Source organism: Brassica napus, unplaced genomic scaffold, assembly GCF_020379485.1.
Source record: "Brassica napus cultivar Da-Ae unplaced genomic scaffold, Da-Ae ScsIHWf_1034;HRSCAF=1450, whole genome shotgun sequence".
Lineage (NCBI taxonomy): Eukaryota > Viridiplantae > Streptophyta > Magnoliopsida > Brassicales > Brassicaceae > Brassica > Brassica napus.
The window spans coordinates 12,501-22,500 of record NW_026014463.1 but is presented as its reverse complement, the minus strand read 5'-3'; the positions used below and the strand labels follow the sequence as shown (position 1 = coordinate 22,500).

The 10,000-nt window shown below is 33.4% G+C and overlaps 1 protein-coding gene across 1 annotated transcript in view; it reads right to left on the bottom strand.

Annotated features, from left to right (window-relative positions):
• The window catches only part of LOC125595266 (photosystem II protein D1-like), a 3,040-nt gene extending 2,411 nt beyond the window's left edge, over window positions 1–629 (bottom strand). The window contains exon 1 of the mRNA XM_048771151.1: window positions 1–629. This exon is cut by the window's left edge and continues 2,411 nt beyond it. The gene's annotated coding sequence lies outside the window, so the exon portion shown is untranslated.
• Window positions 630–10,000: the final 9,371 nt, after the last annotated feature.

Sequence of the window (10,000 nt, the reverse complement as noted above, 5' to 3'; positions counted from 1 at the left end):
TTCCATGATATCTAACATAATGTAGGAAAGGATCCTTGAGCAACCCTAAGAGCGCCGAAAAATTATTAACAAAGACTTTTAAAAAATGTTGTATTTTTCCATAGAATAAAATTCGCTCAAAAAAGACGTCATAAGATGTCGATCGTAAATGAGAAGACTGCTTGCGTAGAAAAAAGATGGATTCGTATTCACATACATGAGAATTATATAAGAACAATAAAAATCTTGGATTCAAAATTGATTTTTTTTTACTATCAAAATTCTTCCAATTGCAATACTCGTATAGACAGAACCGAAAAAAATGCAAAGAAGAGGCATCTTTTACCCGGTAACGTAGGGTTTGAACCAAGATTTCTAGATGGATGGGGTAAGGTATTAGTACATCTAATACATAATTAAAATGTGAGAGTTTGTCTTCTAAAAAGGGAAATATTGAATGAAGTGATTGTAAATTGTAAGATTTTTTTACATTTTTTCCTTCGATAGAGGATCCCAACCTTAGGGAAAATGGAATTTCTACAATCACTGCAAATAAAACAGATATCATTTGATAATAGAAATTATTGGTATGCCCCAGATTTTTGTTCAAATCCTTAGTGGGAATAATCAAACGATTCTGTTCGTACATTCGCAAAATTAAGCGTTTCACAATTAGTGAACTATATTTTTTGTCATAATCCGCATTTTCCAAGAAAATAGGGCGGTTTCTATTTAATCTATTTAAACCGTGATCATAAGCAAGTACATAAATATAGTCCCGAAAAAAAGTGGATATAGAAAACTCTGTTGACGAGCCCCATCGAACTCTAAATATCCTTGAAATTTCTCCATTTGGATTAAAATTCGATTTGAACTAAAAGTAAAGTCTTTATTTTCTTGAGTTCTGAAATGACACATAGTGCGATACAGTCAAAATAAGGTATTAGATTACGAAAGCACTAAATACCTCATAAACAGGTAGACTGCTAACTGGATTCTCTATCTTTAAGAGGTTTCTGTTCGTTATATTATAAAATAACAAAACAAGATGATTAGAAATCCTTTATTTTTTTAACCTAATCGCTCTTTTGATTTTGGAAATATATATATATATATTTTTTTATCAATATACTGCTTCTTTTACACATCCATCTACAACCTAACCCAAACGGACTAGGTAAAAATAATTAGGACTCACGAAAAAATTGATAATAACACGCAAGAAAAAAATTCCTTCCCATACCCGTATTAGGTACTAATCTATTTTTAACATTTAATTAGATCGGGTAATTTTTCAAATTACGAATGGAAGCTCGTTTCTTTTTTTTTCTTAGAATAAGGAAAACTGGTTTTTTATCCATCCATTTATATTATTCACTCGACCCAAATTGGAATTCTTCTTTTTTTTTTTATTTTCTAATCGGTACAATCTTGTCGAAAATAAAAAAAAATGTTATCTGAATTCTCCCTTGATACGACATGCTATTTTTTCCGTTCATTCCTTTCAGGATCAGTCGTGGTCTTACAAACTCTACCGCGGATCTGGACGAATCCTTTTCTTCATACAAATGTGTAAAAGATGCTAGTCGCACTTAAAAGCCGAGTACTCTACCGTTGAGTTAGCAACCCCCCCACACAAAAAAGCAAGTACTGCAAATATGTAGATACAACCAGAATAAAGAAAAAAAGAAAATCCAGTCATGTGTGCGTCAGGGAGAAATAGATCTATTTCTCTATGAGAGAATTATATTTGGTCCATACACTGTTGTCAATATGATTGTAAATTTTTAATATAGCGAAAAGAATAGAAAAAATAAAAAAGTTTAACCCCCTGGTTTGTGAGTTCATACAAGGAATGAAAACTAAGCCGAATAGGATAATCTCAAATCTTTCTATTTCTATATATATTAATATATTATTATTATACAGTATGATTTTATATATTTTCTATACAATAATTCTATACAATAAAATTTTGTATTTATACAAAATTTAGAATTTCTATAAATCCAAAATTTTTTAATAAATTTGTTTTTTATTATAAAACATGGTAGTTTTTAGCAGGATATTTGTTAGTTTTCATACCTTTAGGAAGAATACTAATAATAAATGGAAATTCTAATAAATCAAAATAAATATGATGGAAACGAAAGAGGAGGAAAGAAAAGAGTAGATCAAATTTTATACCAAGCTATATATGAGTCTTTAACATCCTCTTTTTTATAGTTCATTAATTCAATTTCGTTTTATTAAGACTTAATTCCGTAAAAATCCCTGCCTTCTTTGAAATATCATGAACTGTTCTTGTTGGTTGAGCGCCCTTTTTAAGGAAATCGAGAATAGCAGGAAGATTTAAATAAGTTTGATTAGTTATCGGATCATAAAACCCCACCTTCCGAAGATCTCTTCCTTCTCTTCGGGATCGAACATCAATTGCAACGATTCGATAAATGGCTCATTGGGATAGATGTATATGAATAATACCCCCCCCCGAGAAACGTATACGAGGCTTTGGCCTCATACGGCTCGAGAAAAAAATGCAATGAGTATAAGTTAACTCTCTTTATAAAATTCAAACATTAAATTAATTAGCCAGTATTGAAACCCTAACTATTTTTTTTCATAAAAAGCGTTCGTAACATTCGTACTCTCGTAACTCAAGTTAAATAACTCTCAAATATCTCACCAGAGACTCCTTAAGTACTCTTTTTATTGAGTAGTCTCTAACCTTTTTTTGTTTGTCTCATTTTTTCGAATCAATTTTGATTCTTCATTCTGATCTAGTTGTTCAAACAATTGAAAAAGGGATTTCCTTGTTTCAGGATTCTTTATCCTTACTTTGAATCTTTGGGTTTAGACATTACTTCGGTGATCTTGATCGTTTTATTAAAAAGGGCAGCAACAAGCCCCTTATTTTGTTTATGATTTCTTTTCTTTCTATCAAAGAATCATACAAACGCTTGATTCACGCATGATAGACTTTTAATTCAAAGAATTTTACACTTTTACGAAAATTTCCTTTTCCATTGTAAAATTACTTGAAAGGGCTTTTTTTCAATATAAAATAAAAAGACTTACGAAGTTGTTCCAACTTATTGATTCGCACTAACCCTAGATCCTTACTCCTGCGAAAGGAATAAAAACTTTCTATTCTCCTCGAGCTCCATCCTGTACTCTTTTTTATATTCAAAAAGGTGTAGGACTCTCGTAAAATAGAACACAAAATGTCGAGCCAAGAGCACCTATATTCCTAATATAAAAGGTGGCGGATCAAAACATCCACAGCAGATCATGTCCTTCAATTCAAGTCGCACGTTGCTTTCTACCACATCGTTTTAAACGAAGTTTTACCATAACATTCCTTTAGTTTGTGTAATTGATTCAATTATGGAATCATGAATAGTCATAGTTCAGTCAGTATATCGTAATCTATACTTTTTCTTTCTCTATGAATGGAATAGTGAATCTACGCGTAAAAGGTTCAGTCAGAATTCAAATGAATTCCACATTAAATTCTATATATGTAAAATATGTAAAATCGAAATTTGAATAGAAATCTATATTTATATATATAAATATATATAAATATATTTTTTTTTATTAAAACTCGTAGAATCTACGGTTCTACCTTACTTACCTACATCACACACAACTAAAAAAAGCAAATAGATTTTTTGTAATTTCGGGTGAAAAAGAAGTTTATTCTTCTTTTCATTTCAATATTTTATTCTTAAAAAATATTGTTTTTTTAAACAGAAAGAAAAGATGGTGTACAAAGGCAATAGAAGATTTATTTCGTAATGACTGGACTCTGGGACGGAAGGATTCGAACCTCCGAATAGCGGGACCAAAACCCGTTGCCTTACCGCTTGGCTACGCCCCATTTTTATTTTTATTCAAGACTACTAAAAGAGTAATATTGCTATTGGTTGTTCGTCAATTCAATTTCAGCCCAAATGAAATATAGATTACATTGGTGCTATAGTTTTGACACGTGTAGATAGCAAATCAAACTTACTTTATTGATCATTACATAGAATTCAATTAAGATATTGTATGAAAATATTATTTCTTTCATTCTCATAAGAGAATGAAAGGATTTTTGATTGAGTAAGTTCAACAAAGTCTTTTTAGACTATCTTTCTTTATTTATTTATTTTTTTCCTTATATAAAAATATATTAATAACTCAATCAAAATTAAATTATCCACAAGAACACCAATTTTTGTTATGCTTAATATATTTATTTGATCTGTATTTGTTTTAATTCGGCCCTTTTTTCAAGCACTTTTTTAGTCGCCAAATTGCCGGAGGCCTACGCCTTTTTGAATCCAATCGTAGATGTTATGCCCGTAATACCTCTTTTCTTTCTTCTCTTAGCCTTTGTTTGGCAAGCAGCTGTAAGTTTTCGATGAAATTATTAATACTGTCTTAGAAAATTCACGATTTTGATTCTTCCAACAATTCAAATCAAAAGATCAAAAATCTTGACGTAGGAAGGAACTCTCAATTCAAACATTGAATTTTTTTGGTAGCCATACTAAATCTGGATCATTTGATTTCCTCAGTTTTATCCTCTTTTCTCTAAATGAAAGAACTTAATTAGATTCGAGTTCACTCACAAAAAAGTATCTAGATATTTAGTATAAAAATAGAGAATCTATTCTCTTTTTTTTTTTTTTAAAAAAAGTAAGATCTTGGAGATTGTGTAATGCTTACTCTCAAACTTTTTGTATACACTGTAGTTATATTCTTTGTTTCTCTCTTCATATTTGGATTCCTATCTAATGATCCAGGACGTAATCCGGGACGTGAAGAATAAAAAAGAAAGGTTTTTTATTACTTTATTTAATATTTAAATAGTGGAAATGTGCGAATTTTTATTAGGATTTAGTTTGTCTATGAAGAGCAGATCTAATGTATTAGTGTCTATAATTGATTTCTTCTTGTGTAAATACTACTTTTGATAAGCCCTCATGGTAAGTGCTACAAGATCTCGTGCACTGGAACCCATGGTTTATGGACTCGAATCCATTAGTATGGAACATTTTCTTTTCCAAGTGAAATCCCCTAGTATAGGAAAGAGTGAAAAAGTGCTTTCGTTGTTGTGGGAATAAGAAGCCTTCTTATTTTAAATATGCATGTATTTAATTTATTCGGGCTATTAGAGCGGGATCCACTTTTGGGGAATATGAGTCGAAGCAATAAAAGACTACTTTCTAGTCGAACATCTCCTTCACATCCCTGGAGAGAGAGTTCACCAAGAGACCGAGGGCTAAGTAATTCGACTCATTCACATCAAGATCATGAATGTTGGAATCCATATTATGCCAGGAGACATTGCTTTTGCTAATTCGAATGAAGGGTGATATAAATCGGTCTATTTCCGACATCATAATCCATATTTAGCGCATTCATCCATAGTTAGAAGCCTCCAGCTCCGTATCAAGTTTCACGATCAATATCGTTACTGCATCAATATCGTCACTTCATCAATAATCGATATCAATCAAGAAAAAACTTTTTCGGGCTTGTTATCCAGGAACTTGTTCATACATACTGTAATGAAAGGAACCTAGGAGTTTGTCGCTAGGTATTTGACCAAATAGGATCGTCCGGTTCCTATAGAACTTACTACAATACTCCTAGAGGGGGATGGGCTAAGCGGAGCGAAAAGGGTTTTCCATGAGACGGAAATGAAAACTATTAGCCCAACAACGAAGTTTGTGAATAAGTGATTGTCTGATAAGAGCAAGGAATATCCGTCTTTTCTGCCTAAACATGATAGAACTCAATATTCATTAGATACTTTTTATGAATGTCAACTAAGTATCGTAAGTAAATTGTTTCCCGGTTTGTTCATCATTTGATAACCAGAGTCTTCTTTGATAAATGATCACTATGAGTCAGACTCAATAGAATTTGATCATCCTTTTTTCTGCCCTTAAGGTGGAGAACTGAACCAAGATTCCTCTTCTTTATCATCAATCGAATCCAACTGTTCGCGACCCCAGGACATTCTATTTTTCTCATCAATCCTCACCGCTCACGTTTTTTTTCTTTTCTTATCATGAATAGATGTCTTTACTTGTAATTACTTAGATGTCTCGTATTCTCGAAAAAGTGATTCGATTGAAATGGGATTTGGTATGATACTTATGAGATCGATGATATCGATGAAGCTTATTTTCAAATCTGTCTTCTTAGAACGTATTGATTTGACCCATAAGCGGGATCACACCCCATAGCATGTTGCCGCCCAGAACCCCGTATTCTTCTAGACATCTCCTAATTGTTCCAGAGCACTAGAAAAAGATTCTTTAAAAAACCAGAAAGAATTCTGTTCAGATGTAGGATACCTATCCAGAAGTTTTCGCAACTCAATCATGTATGATGGAATCATCAAAGATTTGATCTTTTCGAACTCTGTCGTAACTCACTATAGGCTCGGGAAACAAAGAGAAATGTGTTCGAACGATATATCCATCAACAAGAAGAGGAAAGGATTGCATAGAGGACCCTCACGAACATTTGGCGATCTCAGAGGTGTCGATATCAACGATGACTCATTATTTTCGATGAATCATTTCTTCGGACAGAAAAGATTATGTAAAGGACTTACTCGAAATCTCACTTATCAGATTCCTTTGTGGAAGACCAATTTTTTTCTGAAGAATTCGCCATGATATATCTAATCCTACATCATATCATGAAAAATGGATACAAATTTTTGACTGCTACTTAGTATCCCGCAATAGGTCTGAAAAAATATCTAAAATCTCAAATTTAGATATTGTAACCTCTGTCGAAGTAAAGAACCATGGCATATATGTTGGAATAGATTCCATTTTGAGAGAGTGTGAAAAAAGCACTATCTCGTTGAAAGGTTCTATCCATCTGCCCTTTGTCAACGCATTTTTTAGGCAAAGACTCCGTTTTTTCCTCTGTAAATATTTCCTCAGAACATGGATTGTGAATCAAACCCACGTTTGAATTGAAATTGAATACTGATGCAAGCTCTTCCTCTTCTGAATCGGATAGATTCTATCTGAAAGAGTTTGACAATACGTTCTTTCCAAATTTTACAAACTCTTTGTCCCTCTATTAGAGGTGTTCCAGAAATGTCTGCAATCGAGTAAATAGCTCTACGAACTAATGGATCGGATCGAAATTGGAAAATGGAAAGATTTGGTACATTTATACCTTTCGTCACACCACTTTGTGGAAAAATCGTTAGATATAATATGTTAGATACCTGTGACTCGATTGACGAAGGTGAAATAGTATCTCTCTCCAAAAAAGCATGTTTTTTTTTACCACCACAACGAAGAAAATATTTGTTGTGAATGAACAAGATAGTGAGGATTGTCCATACGTAAAATCAGAATATTGAGACGGGCTTTTCCACAAAAAAGGGAATCTTTTGTTACAATAGAAGCAGAAGTGATGTGGATTATTCAAGAATCGAAGTCGATTTGCTTTAGAAAAAGAAGATATCAATGAACTTCTCTGAATGGTTTCACGGGATTCAGCCAATTGTCTTGATCGTGGGATACGAATTGAGAAATAGGAATCCGTGTTTATCAAAAGATTTCCTGCGATTCTTCTAGTATGGAATGAGTCACTCATCCACTTTGGTATCTTATTGAACAAAAATGGTGTATATTGTTCCCTCCATTGATCAGAATTTCGATTTTTGAGAGTATTATGATCATCCAATAAAAAGGGTTTCAATTTTTTTAAAAATGAACGATTTGAAGACCTAGTGATTCTAACAACTGATTGCAGGGTTTTGATTCGTTCGGACCCTTTCAATCATAGATGTGGATCTCAGACCTATGAATGGGGATATTCTCGAAACTCACAAAAGAAAAAAGGAAGTGGTTAGACAAAAAGAGAAGTAACTTGGACAAACAAAACGAGTAACTTGGACAAAAAGAAACGAAGTGACTTAGACAACAATCTGTTTTATCAATAACCTCAGACCATCAATCGAATTTGATTAATACATAATCGATCGAACACTACTTACTTGAAAACGGCTCTTTCCGCTCAGAACGAAATTTTCAAATGCTCCTGGAAATTCTTGCTCCATTGGACCATTTGTATCTATATGCATTAGGATCCCGATTTATGGATCTCTCGGTTCGAGAAAGAAAATAAGAGGATCGAACCATTTCTTCTGACTCTTTTTCAAATTCGATAAATGTTGGTTTATCGTATCTTTCATTATAGTTTCTAATGATTCAAGTATCATTTCCTATTAGATCCCTTTGAATTCCATATTCGAAGTTGCGATCAGGTCTCTTCATTAAAAGAATCGATTCAATACATTTCTTATGTACCCATAGGGGACTATATTGGAATTGGATTTGAATCAGATTTCGGATCAATCTATATTGATTGACTGCCTCCATTATGTTGTTGCTAGCAAATACCACTCTTTTTGGTTTTGGATCTTCCAAAAAATTCCCGCAGGAGATCCGGACCCAATTTTTTCTGATCCTTCGATAAAAAAGATTCATTTTCTTCATAAAAAATAGGAGGTAGAACCAATAAGATTTCTTTTTTTCAATTCATCCCTGGAGTTGAAAACCTCCTTCAAGAATTGTCTTTGATCCAATCCGTAGGAATCAATAAAAAGGCAAATCCTTATGACCAACCAGATCCGGCTCGGTTTTGATAGAGTGAATAGATCTGCCATTTCTTGAAATCTCTCTTCTGACTCAAAATCGTGGCGTAACGTGTATCCCCCCCCCCTCTTCCGTTCATGGAATAGATGAAATAAATAAAAAAATGGATTTTGTTCAAGAATGAAATCTTATTGGAACTGTCCATATCCAGTTCATCCTTCGGAACCGTATCACATCCCAGATCTGATGAAATAGGATGAATTGAGACGGTATTTTGTAAATACGTAATTATCTTGAATATATTAACTATTTCTTTTATTTTCCGATCGCCTGGAAGGGACAAAAGAAACATCTTGTTCTTTCTTCAACAATTTCTTTCTCCCTAGTGGACCTCTCAGTAGGATTCGAACCCAGATGAAGTTCTGACCATCTGTCAGAGAAAAAGAACGAATGGCTCTTGTAGAATTCCAAAAAAATTCTTCGCTTTCTTCCGGAAGCAGATGATTATTCATTCGCTTTTCACGTTCCGTGAATAGCCGGGGCATTGAGGAATATCCAGAAGGTATTTAGGGAATCGGTCTGATTCTATCTCTCTTCCTTCCGTTTGAATAAAGGAAGGATCCCAAAGAATCGATCTTTCTTTTAGTTGTTGAATCTCTCTTTGATTGATCAATGTGTGATGTGATATTCCGAATCCTCATTACTAATGGAATCGAAAGGATCTATGAATTGATCAGAAGATCCGTTCAATTGGCTAGAATCCGTTACTTGAACGAAACTAGATCTTGTAGAATCATATTGAATATTTGACGATACATTTCGTACCTTGCTAAAAAATCTATCCTTGTTTACCAACCACACATTGTCTAACCAAATCCAATTCTCTCTCTCGATATTTTCCTCAAAAAATTCCGATTCGTGCGGATTCTTCCCCAACTAACGAAGAGATCTTGGTGGAATTGCCACATATGAAATTGAGCACAATTTTGCAAAGAAATAGCCCGCTTGTTTCTCGAGAAGAGATGGGAAACATGCTCAATATCATTTGATTGAATAGTTGACCCAGCTCCTTGTTGTTTGAAGAAACCCTCCACTTCAATTGGTATTTTTTCACGAAAAGCAAACATGAGATAACAAATCCAGTCTTTCACTAAGATTTCGAATAGCTGTCCCGAATTCAAGTTGATTATGTTTCGCCTCTTATTCGGAGAAAGACGATCAAACAATTCCCAATCATGGCCCTTGCGGATCGGATCATCCATATAATATACAAAAAGAAACTCCAGATATTTGATATCTTTCTCTTTAAATGAGATATCAATTCCAGCGACGGTTTCATTAGATATCTTACAACAAAAATCCCTCTTTTTTCCGATCCAGTTCCTCCA